Source organism: Peromyscus californicus, unplaced genomic scaffold (assembly GCF_007827085.1).
Source record: "Peromyscus californicus insignis strain IS unplaced genomic scaffold, ASM782708v3 Scaffold_1__1_contigs__length_55948999, whole genome shotgun sequence".
NCBI lineage: Eukaryota > Metazoa > Chordata > Mammalia > Rodentia > Cricetidae > Peromyscus > Peromyscus californicus.
In genome coordinates, this window is record NW_026294492.1 from 1,304,738 (window position 1) to 1,331,439 (window position 26,702).

The 26,702-nt window shown below is 45.3% G+C and overlaps 1 protein-coding gene across 22 annotated transcripts in view; it reads right to left on the reverse strand.

The window, feature by feature from the left end:
* Positions 1 to 26,702, reverse strand: part of Myt1l (myelin transcription factor 1 like) — a 403,345-nt gene that overhangs the window by 247,969 nt on the left and 128,674 nt on the right. The window contains exon 1 of one of the 22 annotated variants that reach the window (XM_052745750.1): positions 19,668 to 19,781. The exons of the other annotated variants lie outside the window; for them this stretch is intronic. The gene's annotated coding sequence lies outside the window, so the exon portion shown is untranslated. Of the gene's footprint in view, positions 1 to 19,667; positions 19,782 to 26,702 lie in introns of those variants that run through there. 22 annotated transcript variants of the gene reach the window in all.

Below are 26,702 nucleotides of genomic sequence, written 5' to 3' on the forward strand. Positions count from 1 at the left end.
TCCTAATTATCATGAACTTTTGTAACCCCAAATGAATGAAACCACTAATACCTGCAAAGGATGAGCCACCATACACCCTGCAGTCCACATGCAGCCCTGGTATAGAAACCCAAGACCCACAGAGACTAGTCTGTTAGCACCATGATGCAGGGTACTCAGAGGACTCTGTGAAAAGGCTCCTGGGAACACAGAGACACATCAACAAAAGGAGTTCAACAGTCAGAGCTTTGCATATTCATAATCCCAGCAGACGTTGCCTCGTCTCTGTAGTATTGCTTTGTTATGAAAGATGGCTTTTCCTGATGAAAGATCCATGAGAGCGTTTATTTACTCACGGGTGAGGTCTGTAATGATGCTCACCATTAGCCTTTGGCTATGTAGATACATGGATGGCAAAAATCCTACCGAGAACTAAATGAGAGGTTTACAGCTTGGCTAATAGATCTGAGTTCAGCCCATGACATAGGGGTGAGGGGGAGAATGGGTGGAATATGTTCGAGACAAACTGCCTTGCTGATACAGAGGCAGTGGGAAGGACATGAGAAGGCAATGACCATGAGAAGTCACTATACTACCTCGACTGAAGGTTCTCCTGACCCACTCTTTAGGGAGGAGACTCTAACATGTGCACCTAGGAGTCCTTCCCTGAGAGCTGTTTTATACACCACATCCCCTGCAGTAAGCAAAGGGCCTCCAGTTCTGTAGAGGGCTCCAAGGAAGTCTGTTTTTGCCAGAGTCCCAGGTTTCTTAGGAACCCATCCATGTGCAGATTACCCCAGCAGAACCACAGAGATTTCAGAGTCCAGCTTTTCAGGGCACCTGCTGCACTCCAAGTGCTCACTGCCCCCTGCTGGAGATTCCAAGGCTTTCATGGTAACTCAGACTATAAGGAGCTCACTGTCCTTCCCATCTTAAGAAAATTCTGCTTCTCTTCTTCGCCTCAATTTTCCTTCCTCATGTTGACTGATAATTGATAATTAGGGGAAAATGTTGGAAGGAGGAGGAGACACGCTCTTTTGTGGAAACCTTCTGAGGCAGAGGATGCGCACAAAAGAAATGCGTCTTATGCTGACACTAATGGGCTAATGTCACCCACATGATGCACTTCTCCAAACACTCTTCTGAAAGGCCAGGCAGATCACAACCTCACAGAAGAAGATGCTGCCTTGTGCAAGGCTACTGGGCTAGTGCTAACTCCTTCCAGCTCCTGCCAGGCCAAAGAGCTACACTTGAAAATTAGGAAACTGTAGATCTAAACATCTGGTAAAATGGTGAATTTAGCAAGAAAAATAAGACAAACTCAATCAAGGCAATATAGTTACACTTGCTCTTAGTTATCTCTTTTGTTTCTAAGTCTAAGTAGTTTTTTTTTGTGTGGGTTAAAACCCAAGGGAATTAATATCTCCATGCTCGTCCAGTGTAAACTCAGGAACACAGTAATGTACCAGTGGCTCAAGTGTCTTTTCTTGGTGAAGTGGTGCAAAAGCAAGTGTGTATGTGTGGGTAGAGGTTGTGAAACCAGAAAGGAGATCACGAAAGGGGAGAAAGAAGTCTTGAGAGAGAGTTGGGGAACAGAGAAAAAGACAAAAAGATGGTGATAGGTGCATGAGACAAGAAACCATAGAGGGGATTAGTGTGAAGGAAAGAAGCAGCTAGAGAGGCCGGAGGTGGAGGAGGAAGTGGGGGAGGGGGTGTCAAAACAATGTATGTATGAAAGTCTAGCAATAAAACTCACTGTATCGTGTATTAATTAAAAAAACTACTACAAAACTCAAAAAGCTCTTCAGTTCATAGCTTCATGTGTGCTGAAGTTTAAAACAAAATCAACACTGATCAAGTTTTTCAGTGATCCTGTAAGCCATAGTCAATTGTTGGGTGGTTCCCTTGTATAGATAGGCCTGACTTGGGATGCCCCTAGAACAGTGGTTCTCAATCTGTGGGTTGTGCCCTCTTTGGGAACCCTCTATCTCCAAAAATATTTACATTATGAATCATAACAGTAGTAGATTACAGTTATGAAGCAGCAACAAAAATAATTTTATGGTTGGGGGTCAGCATAATACGAGGAACTGTATTAAAGGGTTGAGCATTGCATTAGGTAGGTTGAGCACTATTGCCGTAGAGGGAAGACCTACCTCACTCAGACAGGCCTGGATTTGAGGTCTAGCCCTATGGTAGTGTATGTCTCTAATCCTATACTTGGGGGGCAGAGGCAGGTGGATTTCTGAGTTCAGTCTGGTCTACAGAGCAAGTTCCAGGACAGCCAGGACTTTACAGAGAAACCCTGTCTCAAAAACAAAAATAAACACAAAAATACCCCAGCCTTTAGTGTCCCCTAGTTCAGTAAATCTTGTTATTGTCCCTTCAGTTGCTATCAGCAGGATGGTCACTCTCTCTGATGCGTCAGTCCCTGGTAGCCTGTCCCTCCTCATGGTTTGTACCTCACCTAAGACCCTCCTGGTCTGTCACCGTACTGCAGACCTCTGAGGACCTTGCCCATAGTCTGACCCATTTGAATCCACTTTCTCAGATGAAATGGAACATTATAAGTAGCACACAAATGTGGGGCTGGGGATGTATCTCAGTAGTAGGATGCTTGCCAAGTAACTACAGTTAAATCTCCAATATAAAACAAAACAAAACAAAACGCCTGGTTGGTCTAGGTGGCACAGGCCTGTAATCCCAGCTACTGAGGATGCTGAAGCAAGAAGTTCAAAATTTCAAGGCCTACGAACAACACATGAGTGAGTTGAAGACCAGTGCTAGGTAACTCCGTGAGAACCTGTCTCAAAAGAAGAGCATTTTAAAGAGATGTGGTAGAGCATGTTCCTAGCATGTGAAAGATTTTGGTTTAATCCCAGACCACAAACCAAAACTAACAAACCAACACCAACCAAACGAAAAAGAAAACAAACAAAATGAAAAAGAAAAGAAAGTGAATAAACCATGCTTCCCAACACCCCATCAGCTGAAAGTTCCCATCTTTGCAAAGCTCACAGTCTATGGAAGGCCCAGTGACATTTGAAGTTGATAGCTTCAGGAGGTCAAGAGGATGGAACATTTTGATGGGATTAACACTCTGTAAGAAAAGAGACAAGAACTCTCTCTATCACCTGTGGATACAGCAAGAAGGTTGAAAGTCAGGAAATGGCCCTCAACAGCCCCTATCTCTTGGGTTTCAGGTATCTATGACTGAGAAATCAATGTCTACTGGTGTTTTTCATAGCAACGTGATGGGGCTGAGGCATAGGCTTCTTGGACCCACAGTGGAACTCCTTAACATGAACTGCAGATAAACACGAACCAACCATGGCTGCTCAGATGCACTCATGGCACTTCCTCCACTCTCAGCTTCAGTCTTGGCTGCCTCTTCTCCTGGGCCAAGGAAGAACTTTCCCACCTCCAGACAGAGTTTGGGCCCTCCTTGAAGTCCATTAATGGTTCAGTTCCCTCAGTAAATGACTAAATTGTCTCAGTGACATTGTAGGGACAGAACAGCCTGTCTTGTGGTTATCCTCGAATATGGACCACATATGTTAACTGAAGATAGGAATGAATGGAAGAATCTACACGCATAGAAAAGTGAAAGGTGTGGATGGGTGGATAGAAAGATGAGCAGTGACGCACACTGGACATTTTGCCCTCTGGATAAATCCTGATCACCAAACAATGGTGATAACCTGGGATCACCAGCAAGTGGAAAGAGACCTGGAGGGGACAGGTGAAAGGTATCCAGAAAATGGTCATGCGTCTTTCCATTCCATCAGCTGTGTGTCTCCAGAAACACAGGTGAGGAACTGACCACTATACTGTCTGAGTTCCTGGTTCTCTCTTCCCTGAGCAGAAGTGGTAATGTGTTCATTTCAGAGCGGCGGAAGGACCTTCTGCAGCCTGCCTCTGTGGTTTCAAGGGGTTACAGTGTCACCAAAAGAGTGAGGAATTTAAATTCTTCCGCTCCTCACCAACAAGATTGTATCTGATATCCGGGAAACGGCTCAATTCTTCAAGCCAGAGCTGAGAATCTTCCTGACAGGCAAACTCATTCCCAATACTCAGCAGCAGTTGCAGGGAGATGAGGAAGATTGTTCTCCACCTCCCTCCCCAAGAGGATGGAGTAAGTCAATCACCAGAGCCCCAGCCTGGCATAACCCAATTTCTTTGTTGGTTTAAAATCAATATGTTCTCTTTCTCTATTCATTTTTGATTATGAAACCCTCAATTTCAGCAAATCTATGTAATTTTTTACTGCCTAGATGTCCTTCAGCAGCCAAAGCAATCACACTTGCCTCGACCACACTGAAGGTAGACTGTTAGACTCATGGGCCTCCTCACTGGCATCTGGGTCAGCACAGGCACAGCCTCGTGACCACAAAGGTGTGTGCCGTTTTCCTTTGCTCTTCTATCCAGGAGGAGCTCAGAGTCAGTGGGGACAGTAGCTGAGTGGGTGTAAGATCTGGGGTAAGCATGGTGGCGTAGCTGCTGTGCTTGAGCTGAGGGTCTCTGGGAAGACCACCAGAGTGTGCAAAGGCATCAAGGCAGTCAGGTCCACAACTCAGAACTGCAGACCAGCTACAGTCCTGGAGTGCCTTCTTCATGACCAGATATGTCTACCCTTTTGACATTACTACATGATGCTATCATCTACAGAGTTCACACTTGAGAACCTTGCAGTTTAGCCACTCGCTCTACCCTACCCTCAATCTTATGTATTAAGTAGGTTTACAGATTTTTCATGGGCCAAATTCATAGCTATCTGGTGCATCTATCTGTAGTGGGTAGTTGTTCTAACTATGACCTTGAAGCACCACCCCTAGTGAGTTAGCAGGTAGCTGTTATACCTGCCTATGACCTTGAAGTCCAAGCCCCTGGGGTGTGGCTGCATGGGGATCCTTAAGACCTGGAATGTACGAGGCTTTCTCTTGTCTCCCTCAGGGTTTTGGATGCTGGAGACAGACTGGGTGAAAGAACAGTGTGGGACTGTGCCTCAGCCTTTCAGGACCCTGCAATAATTCCTCTGTTCTGTATTGTGAGTTTTTATTTTCTCTAATAAATTCCTTGGCCCTTTAAGCAGACTCCATGGATTGCTATCAATATTTCTCCCATTAGCTATGCTGTAGATTATAGGCTGGACATGTTTGATTGTTTGGTAGCCTAGTAAGCCAAGAAGACTGAAAGAGAGGAGCTACACACATAGCTTGAATAGGGCCTGGGAGAGACAATAACTTGCATGAAGGAGGTTTCCTAATGCGACTGAAGAGCAAGTGGAACAGAGAACACAGACGGAGATGCTCATCTTTCCATTTTGCTGGCTAATGGCATCATTTTGCAGGAATAAAATGAGCCATCCTCTGGGGCCCAGGATGTAGCTCAATGCAGGGCACTTGTTAAGGCCCTAGGACTTAGCCCTGACACCTTCCTTGTACCATCCCCAGAAAGTCATATTCTTGATTCAAGTCACTTGTAGTGTGAGGAAAGAAACATATTTGGATGTCCTCAGGTTGCTGGTTTATTTTTGCTTTTTTTGGATTTATTATTTTAAATTGTATAAATTCTATTTAAAAACAGACCTTGTGAAAAAATAAAAGCACTATGCATCAAATTAACCAGACTCAAAGTCTATACAGTTCAATTAGCCTGTATACAGTTAGAATAGGCATTCTGAACAGAATGCCATTGAGCTTCACATTAATTTTGACACTTTCAGTATTAAATATTTTACCCACTTATCTACCACAAGAATTAGAGAATTTGTGACAAATTCGAACTAGGAAAACAATTAGCTTTATATGCTTTCACGACTCATGTCCATTACCTGAGTCCAGTCCTTCCTTATCCCCTTACATTTACCCTTTTTTGTTCTCTTTTCTACGTATTATACTGTGCCCAAGGACATTTGTTCCCATATTTACTATTTTTAAAGATTAATTATCATTACTTTTAGCTGTGTGGGAGTGTGGGTGGGTGGATGAGTGGGTGCACAGAAGTGCAGGTGCCTGCATAGTCCAGATGAGTGTGTTGTATCTCTAAGGAGTTATTATACGTGATTGTTAACTTCTGGTGTAGTGCTGGGAACAAACCTCGTGTTCTCCACAAGGGCAGTACATGCTCTTATACACCGAGCCCTTTCTGTTCTGTTTTTAAGGGGAGCATTTCAGAACACGGATCCATGCTCAGTCCAAGCACATGCAGTACAACATGGAAAGCTCAGAGCAAAATGCTTCAACAACTAAATCAGGAAAGGGCCCCTCACAGTGGAAATCAACAGTGTGTTTATTCCTCGGCAGCATTTAATCATCTCCTATGTGTTTTTGAAGGCTGTAGAGTGTTAAAGGTAAATATTCTCAACCTAAACAAAATGTTTTAGTGGCATGCTGTCAGACAACCAAATAGAGGTTGCAAATCAGGCAACTATGGGCTGAAGAGATGGCCCAGGGTCTACAGTGCTTGCTATGAAAACATGACGACCTGAATTCCAATACCCAGTACCCACAGAAAAAGCTGAGTGTGACAGCATTCATCCAGAAGCTTAGTGTAGAGAGTGCGCAGAAACAGGAGGATTGCTGGCATTTGCTGACCAGCACAGCTAGGAAAAAAAAAAAATAGAAGCTCTAAATTCTTTGAGAGAGTCTGTGCCACAGGGATAAGCAGAGAGGGATTAAGTGGGACATTAGACAGCCTCCTCTGGCTTCCCCATGTATACAGGTAAATGCATGCAACATACACCCAACACAAACATGCACAGTCAGGAACTATGTGTTTGTTACCCTATTTATTTTGTGGATTTATGGATTTGTGCTCTCTCTCTCTCTCTCTCTCTCTCTCTCTCTCTCTCTCTCTCTCTCTCTGCTTAGTTTAAAGCGAGGTAACAGATCAATGTTTTTGACTTTTCCTAATTAATCTTATATTGCCATTAATAAGTAATCTCCTAAGATCAAGTAAAATTTATGAATACATATGCAGAACCTTTGTTTCTTTAACAATAGTTCACATCTCAGAAAAAAAAAAAAAACCTCTTCTTTATTCTAACACTCCTTGCTGCATTGTTACTGTCTGACTGGGTAAGGCTCCAGTACTGAGTGCCCTGGGGAAGTGAGGGACAATGTAAACCTGTGGAATTCCACCTCAGAGAGGTAACAACTACTATTGTTCCAGCACCCTCCCTTGCATTCCTCTCTACATAAGACATGCACTCGTGTACATGCCTGAAAATGTGCATCCGTGGAACTGATCACACACAAGCTCAGCCTAGTCCTACAACTGATCACCATGTGGAGAGTTTTGCATACTGACCCCTTTTCATTGCTACCCCCTCTCCCCAGGTCTGGTTGTGCACTGTGCCCAATGACATGCTCAGGGTGCTTGTTCCTGCCTTTTAATACCAACATAGAGGACACATTTCCATTTTCCACCTTTATACACAGGCCCCATTACATAGGGTGCATTTCAGGACTTAAGGGTTCTGGGTCTGGGTTCTTCCAGAATATTCTGCTACTTACTACTGGCTACTGTTACTACAATTGCCCAGTCCCTTCTCAGAAAAGGAGACCGGTCAAATTCCTACCATCAGGAGGAGAGATGGTCCACTTAAAATCTATTTAACGTATCTCCAGGACCAATAATATTTTTGGCAAATCACAAATATTCATTCATTGAGGTTGAATATGAATTTTTCAAACATCATCACTCTAGTGGGCTGTGCACTTGAGTAGGATGAGTAACAGAACCAACCAGTAAGATTCTCAGTCAAATGCCAAGACGATGGTGGCCAGGGCAAACATGAGCCCAGAAATCTCTTCTTCAGATCACAAGGAAACTCGGTAGAATTTTAGGCAATGGAACTAAGTGAATCATGAGGATTAAAAACTGACAATTAAAAACAAAAAAACAAAACAAATACAAACAACAACAAAAACCAAATTTAACCATGTCATCATCTGTGATTTTGAAATTCTGCTCACTGAGAAGTTTAATGGTTTCTTTCTGGTTTCTATAATAAAATAATTTGCCTTAAAAGTGCTATTTTTGCTTACATTTCTTCTAAGATCAAAGCCAATATGCTATAGTTCCTTTGTACTTGAAATGATGTCATCCCTGTGCCTTTTTCTTTCCCCCCTTTTCTGTACTGAGGAAGATTCTCACACTGTAGCCCAAGATTCCCTGGAACTCACCAAATAGCTCAAGCTGGCATCATACTTAAAGCAATCCTTCAGCCTCAGCTTTTGGAGTCCTAGGATTACAGGTGTGAGTCACCATATTCTGCTTATGCCTGGTTGCTGCCTATTGAGCTGTGGTTTTGGATTGTGTATGGTTCTCTCCTATATCTAAGATCTTTAGCTGCTATTATTACTTGTTACACAGTCTATCCTAAGGACACAAGGTGCTGACCTGTTCAGGTATCACTGGTGTCAGAGAGGTTTATCTGAAGGTGCCAGGTGGGATTCTTCCTCCCACCCTCCTTTAATACGACTTCTTCCCAGTTCTTACTTCACCACATACCTTAGTGGACATTGCTAATGTTGCAGATACTCTAACAGACAGATTTTGCTCAGGTAGTGGTCACATTTTTACAGCTCAAGTGAAATACCATCCAGTCCTATGTAGGGTTGAACAGGAGTCAGGGCCTGGAGAAGTACCCTGGGCCAGAAACAAAGCCAAGGTCCTTGCATATCTCTGTCAAGATGCACCTGTATGGAACACTTAATGCTATCTCCAGTAAGTGGTGAATTTACAAACCCACAGCACCACCCAGTGCACTTAAACATCCAGACTGGGCAACCCATCTGCCCGGATGCTCTGCAGAGCTGTCCACCCAGATTCCTGAACCCTACAGTCCAGCTTCTGCCCCATACTCACTTTAGATTCCCTGGTCTGTTGATGTTTCTCCCTAAGATGCTCATGTCAGACTGGAAACCCTTGACCTCACACCTGTGCACCTCCCTGGGAGATACTGGCTCCTCCTGGTATCTGGGGCTCACTAGGATGATATGGAACAGAGGAAAATCACCTGGAACAGTGAGTGTCAATGGAGGAAACATGAGGGGCAAGTATGAACAGCATAGAGGTGGGTGGGTTGATGGGCCTGGGTGGGACACTGGGGAGCAGGATCTAGCTACACTTGCCACTGGAGAGATTATGAGAGTGAGGGTGGCAGGAATCCTACTTAGAGAGCTGAAAATATCCTTCACTCTCCCCTCCCAACTGTGTATCCAGCAGCCAGAATACTGTGTAGAGGGTCACCCTTAGCCTCCCTGCTGGAGGCCCCCATGGCAGGCCCATCTCAAGGGAAGACAGCATGTAGACAAGTCTTAAACAGTGAGCATCACATTTTCCCTTTTCCCTCTGATAACCAAAGCACACTTGCCCATCTGTGTGGTCAGGACGCTTCATCTTCCTGAAAAACTGACTTATTTACCACCAATTCATTGTTCCTGCATAAACTGCTCTGTTTATACAGTGAGTAGGAAGATGAGAGAGTGAAAGCTCAGATCTTGACCCCCTCCTTTAATAGTGTGATCCTGGGTAAAGTGGGAAATAACTTCACAGGCTGGCGTGGGAGTCTGATGGCAGCTTATGCTCTGCCTCTGAAGGGAAACTCATTTTGATCCCCAAACACCTGACTTCCCAACCAACTTTTAGAATGCCACCTGCTCAGAAGTTGGAAATGGCCTGTGTGCATATGCTTACCTTTAGTAGAGCACTTTCTCCAGGGCCAAAGCAGCTAGGAAGTTTTCAACGTACTTGACAAACTTAATTGTTAACGACATGCTCAAGTTAGTCAGTATCTTGCTGCTCTACCTGGTTTAAGATCGCTTTCACAACTTCAGCGCCACGCCTCACCTATTTTATTGTGCAAACGGGCAGAATATTGCAATGAATGACATCTTTCATTAGATAATTATTCTAATAAGCCTCTCTTGGAAAAACAAGAAAATAGATTGGATAGAAAGTGACTGATTATGAGGATTGGTTACCTTCATGTGTCTGGTGTATGGGTGTCTGTGTGGACAGTGTGTATGTGTGTGAACAATGTGAGTGCATATGTATACATGTGTATACAATGTGTATGTGTGTGTGTGTGTGTGTGTGTGTGTGTGTGTGTGTGTGTGTGTGTGTGTTTACAAGTGCAGAGCCTGGAAGAAATCTTCTGAGATGTTGGACAGTACAACCTCATGCCTAGAAAGCTCCCTGCTCATTTCTGAAAACCATCATTCAAGAGACTCCAAGGTTGTGTATTCATAGACAGTATATGTGCTTTGGGAGAAATTATTATGCATAAATAAAACTATAATCCTAGTGGTCACATGGGGCTGGAAATTCTTGGGAATATGTGAAATGGAGGTATCTGGCTATCTAGAGGCAGCCCTTCCCTGTCTGAGATGGAGGCCTGAGGGGCACTGTAGACAAAAGATGTGTCATTAACACAATCCTGTCTTCACAGCTTTCTTCCTGTTGTTTCTGAACCTGGCTCACCATGACACCCTGGTGGGATAAAAAGGGTCTCCATGGGCGGGATGTGAATTGTAGTTAGGAAGGGTGGAACACATCTTAAAAAGGAAAAGGATAGGAAATGATACAGGAAACGAGAGAACAAATCTTCATTTTCTACTAGCAAAGGATAAAGAAAAACCTGAGCGTGCATGGACACCCCCCCCCCCCCCCACACACACACACTGCCAGATGAGCAGACATAATTTGGTGGCTTCAAGCAAATTAAAAAGAAAATAATTATGCAATCTACTATAAATGTATAGAATTTAACGTGAAATTTTGATAAATATGTAAATTACCTACTTTACAAAAACAAACAAATCATTTAAGAGGGCTCAGACAGGCAGAGGGTGGCACTACAAGGATTTTAGACAATAATCACTTCAAAACACGGCATCTGGGTGGACTGTGTCCTCTCTGTTTGGGAAGTGAGGATCAAAGGGGACATGTACTGCCCCTGCCTATGCTGATGCCTGGAATATCCCTAAGCACATATTCAGATCTTAACAGGAATGCTCAGGCACCACAGTCTAAGGGTCTGGCTGCATCTCAGACTGGCTGCCATCGCATTGTGTGTGGGGGTCGTACAGATTCCAAAGCCTCTCCTAAACAAACAAACAAACAAACTGGGATGGGGCTTATGGTTTTCCAAACGATCTTTATAAAAGGCTGTATGATCTGGTTTAGGAATACATGCTTTTTGTCTTTGAAGGATGCAGGAAAGAGGAATACTTGGCCGGTGGCACCATAAAGGACACGTGTCCTCTGCAAGATACACAAGCACCGCTGTTGGGGAGAGGCGCACCGGGGACAATGGGACTGGACTGGATAGAGCACACATCCTCCGCCTAGTGTTTGTATCTACTTCCCAGGCACCTAGAGACACACAAGGAATAACACATCTGTCTCCTGTGGCCACAGGAAATCCAGCTTGCTGAGGAACTACAGCAATTGGGGGATTCAAAATGAAAAAAAAAAAAATCTGTGGTTAGCAGTGCAGCTTCACAGTGAGGATTTTTCCTTGCATTGTGCTTGTTCCTAATTTTCTTGCTCTAATGTTCCAGGCTCTTCGGTGAGCTGATGCCCCCATTTAAATGGGGACCAGCTCTACGTGTGATCACTCAGGATTGCCTTTCCTTTGCTGCCTCTACAACAAAAACTCTGTGCGGTGCCTGGTGCGACCTTGAGCGTCCTCCACCAGCTCTGAATATAAGTCACTTTGTCAGTGTGCTGTGCAAAGAGGAAAGGACTTTCAGAGCGTGTGCTGCTTCTCATCTGAAATCATCTCCTGGCCTCGCGATGGCTTCCGATGGCATTTTTTTCAGCGCTAAGGCTCAGTGACAACTGGGCTGCTGCAGTGATTAGCATTCAAAGCCACCCAGAGCTGCAGCTGAGCTCCAGCGGCTGGCAGGCTTGAAAAGACCCTGGTGCCTTGCAACCTGCTCAGACAGAGGCATTTTGGAGACCAGCATTCCATGACCAAATCCTCCTAATGCAGAGCTAATTTGCAGCGATGATGAATGCCACAATCAGACGGCCTTTCAGCCCGATGCTCTCCAGTCTGCATCTGAGAAAGCCTGGAGGGGCTGGGATGCATTCACAGAGAAGCCACTGTGAGTGACAGGATGTTCATGCACTGAGTCAGCATCTCACACAGTGCAGACCTAGCCCAGGCCCTGGAGACATATCTCAGGGCAGTTAATTCTGGGAAGTGAAGAAATGGTAGAGGACAGGTGTGGGTGGGGTGGGGTGGGGTGGGGTCCTATCTCTATCAGAAGCCACCTCCATTGTGTCCCAAAAATGACTAGACTGTGTTGAAGGGTGCAAGTATCCCCAGGGGTTAGGGACATGGCTCAGTTATTGAAGTGTTTTCCATATAAACATGAAGAATGGAGTTCAATCCCCAGGAACTATGTGGAGAAAAGCTGGGTTTGGTAGTGTGCACTTGTGATCCCAGTTTTCAGGGGGTAGAGATGGGCAGATTCCTGTGCTTCCTGACCATCTAACCAAGGAAAATCAGGGAGCCCCAGGCCAGTGAGAGGTCCTGTATCAAACAACAAGGTGGATGGCTCCTGAACAGTATCCAAGGTTAATGTCTGGCCTCCACACACATGCACATATATATAGATGCATGCCCAAATACAACACTCTCTCTTGGCACCCATACACACACACACACACACACACACACACACACACACACACACACACACACACATTGTCTCTCTCACACACACACAATTTTCTCCTCCTCTCTCTCTCTCTCTCTCTCTCTCTCTCTCTCTCTCTCTCTCTCTCTTTCTTTCTCACACATACGCACACATACACACATTTTCTCCTCCTCTCTCTCTGTCTCTGTCTCTGTCTCTCTCTCTCTCTCTCTCTCTCTCTCTCTCTCTCTCTTTCTCACACATACACACACACACACACACACACATTTTCTCCTCCTCCTCCTCTCTCTCTCTCTCTCTCTCACACACACACACACACACACACACACACATTGATTCACCAGAACCTAAAGCAAGCTCTCTGTCAGGCTGGTCACATAGTCTGACATTGAAATTCCAGCATTTGACCTACGAAGCGGCTCCAAAGCGGTTCTAGACCTCCCCTAGACCTCCCCACCTGCAGGACCAGAGCAGCAAGGCTCTCGGGTGTCAGAGTGCCGACAAGCTGTCAACCTGCTTGTGATGGCTGAAACCACAGCCAAAGGCGTAGGAAGGCAGGGTGTCTGCGTCCCAGACGAGGACAGCTGGAGCCCATGGCACACAGTCCATCCACCTGGGAGTCCCTGCACTAGACAGCAGCTCACTGTCACTCTGAGACACGGGTCCATCTGGTGCCACGTCTCCCGGTTACCAGGATTTCCAAGTTTGAATTTTAATACATGTTGCCTTTCACTTTCCTTGATTCTAACTCCTGAGCCTGTGGCTTTCAGAGTTAGTCAAAGAAGTTCCTAGAGACAGGGAGCAGCGGCCTCTGACTGGGCAAAGACAGCAATCATGCCTTGCCCTCCAGGGACTCCCCGTGCCACCTCACCCACACCTGGGCATACTCTCTGGACTGCTGAGGTAGGTGAAGTAACCGCTAGTGTTTTACAGCTAGTAACACAGGAGATAGAGGCTGGTGGCTCCTTAGGTCCTAGAAAGGTGGGAGCTGGGGGTGATGCTCGAGGTTTAGAGATTCTGATGGTCTCTAGCTCACTGTTTCTTTTTCCAGATTCTGCAGTACACTGGGTGCTTATAGATGTCACCTAAGAGAGGGCTCTAGATGAAGATAAGGTTGAAAACACTGGGGGTGATAACACTAAGCTAGTTTTCCTATAGCACAAGTCTTAAAGCACCACCACACGTGTGAGTGGTATGTTTGTGGGGTACATGCTCATGAGTACACATGTGACTGCAAGTGTGCATGGCACTCATGTGGAGGTCAAAGGAAGACCTCGGGAGTGTCAGTCCTCTAGTGCTTTTCATATTTTCTTTGACTTGGAGTCTCTCATTGGCCTGGAACTTTGCCAAGCAGGCTAGCTGGCCAGCAAGCTTCTAGGAATCTGCCTATCTCTTCCTATCCTGCCGTTTCTGGGCTTCTAGCCTTGTGCAGTCACACTCAGCCTTTTTCAATGTGGATCCTGGTTACCTAAACTGAAATCCCCACATTTGCAAGGGCAAACACTATCCACTGAGCTCCCTCTTTATTCCATCGTGATGCTTAGCTTCTTTTTTTATTTTTATTTTTTTATCAGCTTGATACAGCTAGGGTCATGTGAGAAGAAGGTACCTCAATTGAGAAAATGCCTCCATAAAATTGGCCTGTAAGGAAGTTTGTGGAACATTTTTTTGGTTAATGATTGAAGGCAAAGGGTTCGGTCTACTGTGGGCAGGGCCACCCCTGGGCTGGTGGTCTTGGATTATATAGAAAAGCAGGCTGAGTTTGCCTGAGGAGCAAGCAGTACTCCTGCGTGATCTCTGCTTCAGTTCCTGCCGTTAGGTTCCTGTCTCGACTTTCCTTCATAATGGTCTATAACCTGCAAACCAAGTAAGCCCTTTGTCCTCTGAGCTGTCTCTAGTCATGGTCTTTAATGCAGCAACAGAAAGCAGCCTATGACACCATCCTAAACCCACATGGCACTGTAGTGTGTGACTCTCTAGAGGGTGACCTTTGCTTGTGGTGCACAGAACACTTGACCATGTCTCCTTATCGTTGTCACGCTGTCCCTTGACGTTTGCTGGAATGGCTGAGGAGACGCTGCTCCTGGGTTCATTGAGAGTTTGGTCAGGCTTTGAAAGCCTCACAGAGGAAAGGGAATCAGCTGCTTGAGTCCCATCAGTGCAAGTGGGTAAGACTTACTTAAACTCCGAGTCCACCTCCCACAGAAGTCACTAGATTCCCTACTCCATTTACTTCCTCTCAGTCTGCTGGTGAAAAAGGGGAGACAGGATGGTCTGCCTACTGGTGTTACTGGTCCTTACACTCTCCACAGTGGGCTGGGAGGGACAAACACAGGACTCTGGCAAATATGTGTCATTGGACTGTGACTATCTGAGGACCTTAACAGAATTGAGAGCCGAGCCCCAATTATCTGGACACCTATTTCTCTCTGAGCCCCAATTATCTGGACACCCCTTAAACTCCATCTGTGTTTCATTCTCTATACCTATGAGTTCCCCGAATCTCTCTCTTCCAGCACCCCTGATTCCATGTCTACACATCAACAAGTGTTAAGGATTCAGTCATATCCCAAGATCTGACAAGAGTGGGCCTCTCCTCTCTCCTCTAATTTTCCTTCCTGATTTGCCATCTCATGCTCCTTCATGTCGGTAGAATGGGTCATCGAAGAATAAGACCTAAGGGGACAGGAGAGGAGCACAGTTGCCTTAGGAGACAACCCGAAGGGTCAGTTGGTAGAGGGACAGGCTGGGGTCCTTTAGAGCAATCTGCTCATTCTCCCCACATGACCCCATCTTTTTACATAGGGAGAACACACTTCATCTTAACTCTCTGAGACATTTTGAACTCCGCAAAGATAGTCATTGTGAATGCCAGTAAGAAAATTGAATTTATATTTCAGCTTTCCATCTACTATGGAAAATTAAGTAATTGGGAAGCCAATACTGACCTTGCAAAGCGTGTCTTGGAGGCTCTGCTTGCCTCCCATCCCAAAGAGCCCAGACCACCATAAATTTTAACAAAATTAAAATCAGCTTAGAAATTACACTACAGATCATGATGTTGCTTGTATGTTTCGAACACAAATCTAGCAGCATGAAGACATCTCCTCACACTCTGGATCCCCATGTCCTCACCCTGACACTTATTTTTTTAGTGTCTTTATTCTTCATAGGGTCCAGACAGCTGGTTTCCGATGTGAAGGAAGGAGGGTGATGGGGCAGGAATGGGGAGGGTGATGGGGGAGGGAGGGAGGAAAGGCAGGAGAATTTCTGATGTAAGGGAAGGAAGAGGAAAGGAAAGAGGGAGGGCTAGGGAGGGAATCTGAGAACTTGAAATATGTAAGGCAGGGTAGTCAAGATTAAGGGGTAAACAGACTATGGTAAGAACCCTCATGAAGTAAACAGAAGGTAATACCATCACTTAGACAGAGAGCTAGTAGAAACCACTCTTAGAAGATGCTACACAAAAGGACTTCTAACTTTCACATCTTCATTAAACACAGTACCTAAAGCACCACAGCTTAAAAAGTGAAGTTGTCTCCAGATATGTGAACCACTGAGAGGAAATGCAGCTTTTGTGAATAGTGGTCTCTAAAAGGTCTCTATGAAGCGGGAAAGAAGGAGAAAACAAAACAACAGCCATTTAAGTTGTAAACAATTCAGAAAAAAAATAGTGAATTGGGATTTGAGGACTCTCAATATCAGGAACCAACAACATGCAATGTCCTGCAGACTTCAGAGGCAAAAGCTGGGAAAAAACAAAACAAAATGATTTATTCCATGTCCCAAAGAAGACTTCAGTCTAGTATTAAAAGGAAGAAGAAGACTGTACTATAGGGAATATGATATAATACTTGAAATAAGTGCAGAGTGCATTAAGACCACAAGAGTCAGGTCATAGAGGAGGCCGGCCTGAATGGCCATGAGGAGTGGTGCTCAGATCACAAATTCAAGAAGAACAAGTGCAGAACTGTCACCACAGACAGAAGACAAGCAGCACAGCAGGACCCTGAAGAAGACACAGTGGAGTCTTTGGAGGCATCACAAGTAGCAGTGCACAGATGTCAATAGCTGGAGTCAGGTTGTAGGTGGAGAGGTGATGGGAAAAGATCTTCACAAAGACCCGGTCCCCAAGGAACTGGGGGATCTCAGAATGCTAACAAGAAGAACAGAACATGGGAGGATTCATTCAGACTTTAGGTGAAGTCTTAGAAAAGGACAGACTGGAGGGAACAAAAACTAGAACCCGAGAACGAAAAATAAATTCTCAGGAGGGTCCTGGTGGGAGAGGACAAAACTCTAAGCTTTGTGAGCAGCAGGACTTGAAAGGATGCAGACGGAGATGGTCTGGAGCTGACATTGCATCTGTCCATCTACTGAAGAAAGGCAGGGACCCTGCTGCAAGCTCAGGAGCACAGCCACAGAGGTGCCCGCCTTACAGACTAATTACTGCAGGGCTTCCATGACTGTGGGGAAAGGTTCAAACTTCATACTAAGTTGGGGTGCATCTGTGTAGACAACCACAGGGCCTGAAGCCAGGACGAGGTGGGTGGAGCTGCAGCATGGTGCAGAGTCCTCCTTAGGAGTAGAAGCTCAACGCAGAAGGCAAATGGTACAAGGTAAGCACCAACATGCAGGTAAGAAGCATCAATGGTTAAAGGCAGCAACACAAAGGAGGAAATGGTGAATAATCGACCAGGCAGTGGTGGCGCACGCCTTTAATCCCAGCCCTTGGGAGGCAGAGCCAGGCGGATCTCTGTGAGTTCGAGGCCAGCCTGGTCTGCAGAGCAAGATCCAGGACAGGCACCAAAACTACACAGAGAAACCCTGTCTTGAAAAATAATAATAATGATAATAAAGAGTAATGGTCAGCTGCAGTGGGATGAATCTAGACCAATGGGAAGGGTTGAAACACAGAAGCTATCTCCTGAGCCCAGTGCCTCTGTATTGTATTGGAAAGTGGCTGAGGTAGGCAGCTGAGGCTACTTATTGAACAAGAAAAGGGCTGTCTTTTGCTGGATTAGGGTGAAAAGGAGCAGGCATGTAGAGTCCCTCTCAGCCTGTTTTCTTTTGGGTCCAGGTCTGAGGAAGGAGGATCAGGGAGAGGGCAGTAAGAGAGAAGGCACAGGAGAACATAGCGGTGCAGAGCATTGCAAGAAGCTGAAAACTGGCACTTGGCAAGGTAGGCTGCAGGTGCGGTGTTAGGTCAGAGCTTGGTGGGAAAGAGGGATCGGTGCCATTCTGAGGATCACCAATGGCAGGAGCGTCTGGTGACAAGCTCTTGGTGGAGGCTCAGGAGCATCCTCTGTGAGGAGGCTGCAATCTTTCACCTGCTCAGAGTTTGCCTTCAGAGGACCACAGCCTCACTGGACTCAGAAAGGGAAGAAGAAGCCTTTCCAATCCTCTGCTCCTGGACCCCAAGGTTCGAAACTTGTTCGTCCCTCTATTGGATAAGCAGCCTTGCCTAAATAACACTTAAATTAAGGTTTACTAACTCAGTGGCATCTTAGCTATTAAAAACAGCCCTTCTTGACACCTGAAGTCAATGAAGCATTGATTGTCGACCTGGAGAGCTAGCCCAGCTCAAATATAGACAACGATAGCTTTTGCTCCTCTGTGTGCAGGCTGTAAAGGCCATGGACATGGAACATCTCAAATGTCAGAGACAGCACCTCCCTGGAGGGAGTTCCACATCCACAGGACAACAGGGGCCCCTACATGATATGCTTGGCTCACTGGCCATGAGAGCACCTCCCTGTCTTCAGAATTCTTAGTGTGGAACAGAAATCCTTTCAGAAGTTCTGTTTAAAATGTGGGCTGTGTAAGATGTAAAAACAAGCATCTATAAGTGCTTCCCTTTCCGGAGGTTTCTCCTGTGTTAGCCACTATAGTGGAGACCCTGGATATGGACCTCATTTAACCCAGGACAGCCCCCGAGTTAGGCAAAAAAGTCAAAATTACCTAAACTGAGGTGTCTAGGAATCAGGGCTTGAAGCAGGTCTGGGAATTCTAAAACATCAAATTTTCCTCTGTGATATTAGATTTCTGAACTCTATTAAACAGAATGAGCTTGATACAGTGTAACCCTCTGTGACAGCCTCACACCTGTCATGTGCAGAGTCAACCATGGTGCATCTTAGAATGGTTGAGAGCCAATTGTGTCAGCTTATCTCAGTTATGTTTCTCCATGGAGTTGAGGGCACTATTTTTCAATCCCACTGAGCGCTGTTTTCAAGCACTGGGTGGCTCAAAGGCTTGCCTGAGCAGCGCAGCTCCGTGTTTTGCCCTCTGACCCTCACTTTGCTTGTGGGTGGATAGGAGATAATACCCAAACCTTCCCAGTGACCAAAGGAGGAGACCCTATTACTGAGCAGTACCGGTGCAGGAAGGACAGACAGGTAAGCAGGCAAATAAGGCATAACAAACTATTATCACTTCAAATGAGGTAATTTTTTGAATAAAATCCATTTCTAAAGTGCACAACAAATCCATTTAATGTAAAAAAAAAATTAAATTTGGAATAGCTGAGCTGGGATGTCCTCAGAGGACATGACTGCATTTTGGCTCAAGGACCCAGGGACAGGCTTTCTGGAATGGGTTTGTATTTTAGGGGCCGCCCACATTCTCAGATCCATCTGGAGGTGCCTGCTGAGAGCTTGCACCCTCCCTCAGGAGCTGGATGGTGTGACAGGGTAACCTATTCTGCAAGGCAGAAAAGGAGTATGCAGGAGTCAGTAAGACACCACCAGTTAGATCTTCAGGGGACAAGAGAAGGTGGGACAAGAGACGAGGGTGATTGAATGTATTCTGTACATGTATGAGGTTACAAAAGAACAAATTTAATTAATGAAAAACGAGAGCTCTTTCTTCTTCATGCAAGTGAAGAAAATAAACATGAAATTTAAAAACCAAATGTAGATTAGATGTTCATTGTGCTCCATTCATGGGAGCCATCAAAGCCTTTTCATCTGTCACAAAGGGATGCACAGCTTCTGCTCTTTAGGTTACCTGAGGCAGGGAGAGGTAGCACTTCCCACCCAGACACTAGGACCTTCAGGCAGCAGTCCTCCAAACCAGAGAAGCATTGAGGTCTGCAGAAGGTAGAGATCCTGGTCTGAAGCAGCATGGGGAAAAACCTGCAGAGGAAGTTAGGTTCTGGGAAGGTCTCAGGAAACATTGAGATAGGAGGAGGGAACAGAAAACAAAACAAAAAGGTATTTTAATTGGACTTAGTCAGGGTTTCATTGAAATTAAGAAATTAAAAAAAAATCTGTTTTGGGGGCTCAGGAGATGAAACAGTTGGTAAAGAGCTTGTCTCACAAGTGTAAGAACCTGAGTTCAGATCTCCAAAACCCATTTGAAAACCTGGGCACAATGACATGTGCCTGTGATCCCAGGGATGGCGAGATAGGAAGTGGAGACAGGCAGATTCCTGCAAGCTCACAGACTGGCTAACCTGGTCTACGAGGCAGGTTCCAGGCCAATGAGAGACCCTGTCTCAAACAAAGGAAGGCACTTGAGGATCAACAGCTAAGACTGTCCTCTGATTTCTACGTTTGTACCCACACATGAAGACATACACATAGAACATGAACATACACACACACACACACACACACACACACACACACACACACACACACACACACATACACACACACACACACACACATACACACACACACAGATCCACACAGACATACCACACACACACACACACACACACACACACACACACACACACACTCTCACTGTTTTTTGTTTTTTGTTTTGTTTTCAACAATTTGAGAGGAAATACCAAGAATTCATTCAAGCTCATTTGGGCACAATAACATTTTGATCAAATTACAATTAGCTTGGCAAAATACATATTCTTTAGGAAAACTAGGATGTGACAGTCAATTTACATAACTGTGGCACTTTGCTTAGCAGAATCCAAGGCACTTCCACAGCACACAATACAAGCAGGTCAGTGCACCCACCTCCTAACAAAGCAAGGATCGTTCTCAGCCTTTAAAAGCATATCCTGGAATGGGAAGATATATATATATGTAAGTCATTTCAAATGGAAAATGGGGGGTCCTCATGTCAGGCTTAGTTCAGTGGGGCTTCATCAGTTTCACAGGGAGCTAGCATTCCACACTTTTAATAAGCCATTGAGTACAATCAAATGTCTGCAGACTAGACTCTGGCCAAGCAACCATTTTGTAGTGTCACCCTTACTATTCTTAAGTTTTTCTGCCAAATTGGGGTTAGGGGTAGTAGGAGGGAGAGGCCTGCAGCACTAGCTGGGTTGCTGTTTTACTTCACTGTTGATGAAGAGCAGAAGTTTATCTTATCTCTGTATTTCCACCATTGACACTGGTGGCCCACAAGAAATTTGGATGATGTATGAGCGTATGAGAAAGGACATGGGATGAACAGTGGAGAAGTGTGTACTTCATGAATATTTTGTGGAGCTAAACACCACCGTTTCTCTCCCGACACCACTACCTGCTTCGTTACAAGGTGCAGACACTTTGCTTTTTATCTCATTTAATTTAAAAGAAAATGCATCTGTTGCCATAGAAATATGTTTTCATGCTGACACTGTTATCGCAGCAGCTAGTCTGTAGGTTTCGCAAGCGGCAGCTAGTGCCTTTCTAACGAATAGATTTGGTTTGTCTCCCTAAACGCCTACAGACAGTAGTTCCCCGGCGCTAGCCTCTCTAGAGACCCAGCACCACAGACAAGAGAAGCAAACAATACACATGACTGTGGGGACTCCACAGCCAGCCTCCAACCCCACACTGGTCCTCAGCTCTTGGCTCTGTCCACTCCAGCCTATCTCCTAAGGCCCAACTCTCCTCCTACAGGAGAGAACTTACCTTCCTCCCACCACACAGCCTTAAGCACCATCTGGGGATCACACCACCCCCAGCAAGGGCCTTTTGAGTATGATCATGGAGCTAAACCCCACAATACGCCCTTGAGAGGCAGATTGAAAGAGAAAGGACCTTCTGATTCCTTGCCATTGTTTCCTGTCTGCACAAGGAAAGGTTTGGCAGATTCACGGGGGGCTGTGAAACAGAGTGTTTGGCACCAAGTCACCTCGACAGTAATTTGCATGTTCCAGGCTGTCATCCCCAGTCTGTGCCTGACAAGGCCTGCCGGGGCCTATTGGAAATGTGCAGAGTCGCAGAACGGCTTTCTTCTAGGTTCTTCGTGTCGGAAAGCAGAAGGCTTGAGCTAGGGCTGCTCACTGTTCTGAGTCAAACTGGAATGCATATCCAGCACCCCACTGTTTCCTCAGTGTGACTCTGCTCTCAGCCCACTGTCTACACACAGGTACTCGAGTGTATATGTGCACATGTTATGCCATATATGTGCACACATAGGTACACAATCATGCACAAACACATGCAGAGTTGCACACTTATTTGAAGCTAAGCACACTGGCACTGCTACTGACATGCAGAATCAGGTGAATAGTAATTGGTTGCATCATGTCCTTCATTAGCAGGTGAGAAAAGCAGGTGGATCTGGGTCTCTGCACACTGGAAGGGCCTACGTTCATTGCTGAAGGACACCAGGGTATAACACCATTTGCACCCCTACTTGGAGGGTGTCATCTAGGGTGTATTCCTATGCACCACATTCTCAGGGATGCTGTGTGATCCTTGAGACAAAGACAAGATAAAACATTAAGTCTCAAAAAGTGTTTCTTTCTCAGACTGTTGCCATGTCAACTGTGCATGAAGTTGAGCTGGGGCTGGAGTGTCCAGGTCAGTGACATCTAGAGGAATGTTGTCAATGAGCAAGCTATGCTAATCAAGAAGAGGACCTGCCTCACCGTGCACCAGGGTCCCTAAGAATGCAGGCCATGCTCGGAACAGTGCAAACAGTTGACAGACCCGTAAACCCCTCTCCCCACCAGGACCTGCTGTGAGACTCCCTGGGGAAATAGTAATGGCTGTTGATCCAGCACATGACACTGGGGCCCCTGTAAAAGCGTATGCCCAGCTGACATCACTGAGTTTTCCACTTTTGTGAGTTCTAGTAACCTTACATCTCACATGCAGCCACAGGACATGTTCTCCTGACTCTTGGTGACCAAGCACATAGCTGGGCTGTGGCTGTGACAACAGGCGTCACAGAAATTAAATTACTAACTTCACATACAAGCAACCAACAAATTGTCACAACTTTCTGCAGATTGCTCTCGGAATTTGCAGATCAGGACTGTGCAGAACCCAGAGTGCTTCCTGCTGAAGCCACAGGGCTATTAGAAAGGTGGTCATGAAGCAGAGGGAAGATACGCTGTGATTTAACATGTGCTAAACATGTGTTTAAACAATACCTTTTCATCTCTTAGTGCTTTGGGGGGAGGTTTTGGAACCTGGTTTTGGTGACCTAGCTGGCAGAATGATTCTGGCCTGAGCTCTCTGCTTCCAGACACACTAACATATAGAGAACTGGTACCTCTCACTACCCCTATCATGGAGGGAGCTGACTCAGCCCCCATGCCTTCCTCATCATGGTAGAATGTAGGATCTGAAACTCTGAGCCAAGATAAGGCCTTCCTTCCTTTAATTATTTCTGACAGGCTTTGTTCACAGCAGTGGGAAAAATAACCAATTAAAAATTTGATACTGGGACATGGTTGGTGTGGCCGTGAAAACTCGACTGTGTGATTCTTAGGGTTTTGAAATGGTATGTGATGAATGACAGCAGCAGACTATTGGAGCCCTAGAATGCTGCTCTTTGGGCTCACTGGGCCATTCCAGTGTGAATACAGATAGAAGAGAGATGCAGAGTGTGAACACATTGCTGAGGTTTCGGATGGGAACGAGGCTGCGGGAAACTAGGCTAGGGGCCATTCCTGTTGTATTCTAGCTAAGATTTTGTTTACTTTCTGTCCATGTTCTGAAAATTTGAGATGGGATTCAAAAGGAATGGACTAAATTATTTGGGAGAGGAAATTTCCAGATAGCATTATGCTTAGGCCGGGGCATGATTGTTCCTTGTTTTTAGCCAGATTTATGGAGAGAATCAGAGTAAAAAGTGGAACAGAATGATGTAAAAGATGTACTGAATTATTTCTAGTTAAGTTACACAACAACTTGGATGTTCCAAGGTAACTTGCATTTGGGAAGAAGACAAGATGGCAGGAAAAGGCAGAAACGGGATGGCTCTTCCTGCAGTGTGGAGAAGAACCCTGGGGCTCTCCACCACAGATGCATGTGGGCCTTTCCAGGATACAGCATTAAAGAGTTAAAAAAAATCAAAGGCTAGGTTTGTGCAGGGTTTTACTATACAGACATAAAAACATTTAAGGAAAGATGTCAAAAGAAATGAAAGCAGAAGATGAACCGTATTTGTAGAGTCTCTCTCAGGTGATGAAACTGAATAATCCACAGCTATAGGGCTGGCTTGCTGGATCCTTGGTAACCAGCTGGGATGGAGGCTCCTGTGTCCAGAGAGGTCGAGCTCTGGGCAACTGTCTTCATTCCTATACATCAGAATCTGTGGCTCACTGATTAAAACATGCTCATACCCAGGCCCTTATCCTGAGAATTGCGATATTATAGGTGTTGAATGGGGAAACACAACTCTGCTACAGAGAAGAAAGCCCCACTGGAAGTCCTCGTGTTTTCTGGTTATAGAACCTCTCTGAAAAGGGCAAATCTAGGGCCAGCAGCCCAGGCCTGGCTATCAGAAGCAGGCATCTCAGGTGACTCACTCCCTCAGGACACAGGCACATGGGCCAAAGTCCAAGTGTACAGACTAGGGCTCAAGAACAGAAGGTGACATGTGGACCCAAAGCTCGGTCAGCAAGCTCTGAGGCCCTGCCTGGTGTCAGATCTGTGGGCCACATTAAGGTTATCTTAATGTCATTTGGTTGGGACAATAGCGTTGAGTCAGCATAAGGGGAGCAGGGTGAGAACACTTGTGTGACAGATGGACCTCTGTGGTCATGTCCTTGTCAATCTTCCATGGGACAAACAGCAGAGCCACCGCTCTGTGTGCTGTCCACTCTCTGTCCTCTCCTTGAGAGCATATAGATGTTCACAGTACAGTTTTCTGTAAAGGCCTGGGATCTGACATCTGAGGAAGACAATACTAAAGCCAGGCACCCGGTACCATCTCTATGGCCCCCAAGAAACCTGTACCATCCTCACAGTACTTTAACATTCTATGTCATCACCACAGCTCCTCTCATATAACCTGTACCACTCATAGCCTCCCACAATCCTGCACCATCCTATAGCCCCATAAGCATTCTATACCATCCCACAGCCTTTCCATACTGCACTATCTTCCAGTCTTACAAGCATCCTATACCATCCCATGGCTCCCCAACATCCTGCACCATTCTCATGACCTCTCAAACATCCATCGTCATCCCCACAGGCCCCGAACATGCAGCACCATTCCCATGCTCCCCATTAATCTTTCACTATTCCATATAACACCCCCATATAGCACTTTCTGCAAGGCCACAGATTCCAGATGGCAGAGCCACCAAGCGAGTGGCATCTGATTTGAAATATCTAAGAAATAATTGTGCATCATGATGTGTGTGGGTACCTAAGTCAGGGTTACTTTTTAACATGGCTAATCCAGATCCTTGTGATCTTGATAGACACTTGGAACACCTTCTTTCAGGATCCTTGGCTCATTTGCACCTTTGTAGATACTTGGGGTAACTTTACTGTACTTCTTACAAGCTCTTGAGTAGGAATCCTGCCCAAGCTCCGCTCCATATGTGTCTGTGTTTGGGTGAATTACTCTTCTTGCCTGAGTTGCGTTAGTCCCTGGTCTTTCTGTCCATCTTCCTTGCTTCCTTCCCCCCTTCCTTTTTTTAAAAAAATAATTTAGAAAAAAATGGAGGTTGGAGAGATGGCTCAGTGGTTAAGAGCACTGACTGCTATTCCAGAGGACCCAGGTTCAATTCTCAGCACCCACATGGCAACTCACAACTGTCTGTGTAACTCCAGCTCCAGGGGGATCTGACACCTTCAGATCAATGCACATAAAATAAATTTAAATAAATTATTAAAAATAATAATTTAAAAAGTGATCTGTTTACTTTATGTTCTTTGGTGAGTGTTTTGCCTGCATGTATGTCTGTATGAGGATGTCATATCCCCTGGAATTGGGACTACCCACAGTTGTGAGCTGCCATGTGGGTGCTGGGAATTGAATCTGGGTCCTTTGGAAGAGCAGCCAATAGTCTTAATGACTGAGTCATCTCTCCAGCCTCAGTGCCTATTTCCCATAGGGATAAATCAGACACAGATTTGTGACAAAACATTGTAAAGATTCATGTATTTTTAAAATGTTTCTTTAAATATTCATACTGATTTTCTTGTGTGTGTGTGTGTGTGTGTGTGTGTGTGTGTGTGTGTATGCACACATGCATGAATATGTACCATGGTACACATCTGGCAATCAGAGGACCATTTGCAAGAGTCAGTTATCTCCTTTTCCCTTGTGAGTTTCAGATATCAAACTCAGGTCCTCAGGCTTGGTGGCAAGAGTCCTTACCCACTAAGCAATCTTGTCGGCCTGCTTTATAAGGATTTATAGCTGAAAAAGATTTTATATAAACCCTATGCAGTAATAAATGAAGTTTAAGTAAAACAGCATAATGTGGCTTTACCATGCTATATTGTCGTGAGACCTGCCTCTACCATTGACTCAGTCTGTCAAAGGGAACCTGGAGTCACCACATAACAAAGTAAATATGGCCCAGGATAAATTTTATAGAATTAACAAGAACAAAAGCAACCTGGTGCCTACCATTTTCATTGAGGGAAATAATGTTGTTTCCTTCTGGGGTTGTTATTCTTATAGGATGGTACTTAATGTAGCCAATTGTGGTGGTTTGAATGAGAAATGTGCCCCCTAGGTTCACTTGGTCCCCAGTTGGTGACACTGGGGAGGGTATGAAACCCTTAGGAGGTAGAATCTTGGAGGAAGTATTTGACTGGCAATAGGCTTCAAGGGCTTTCTGTTTCTCCTCTTTCTGCTTCTTGTGTGTGGATGAACATGTGACCG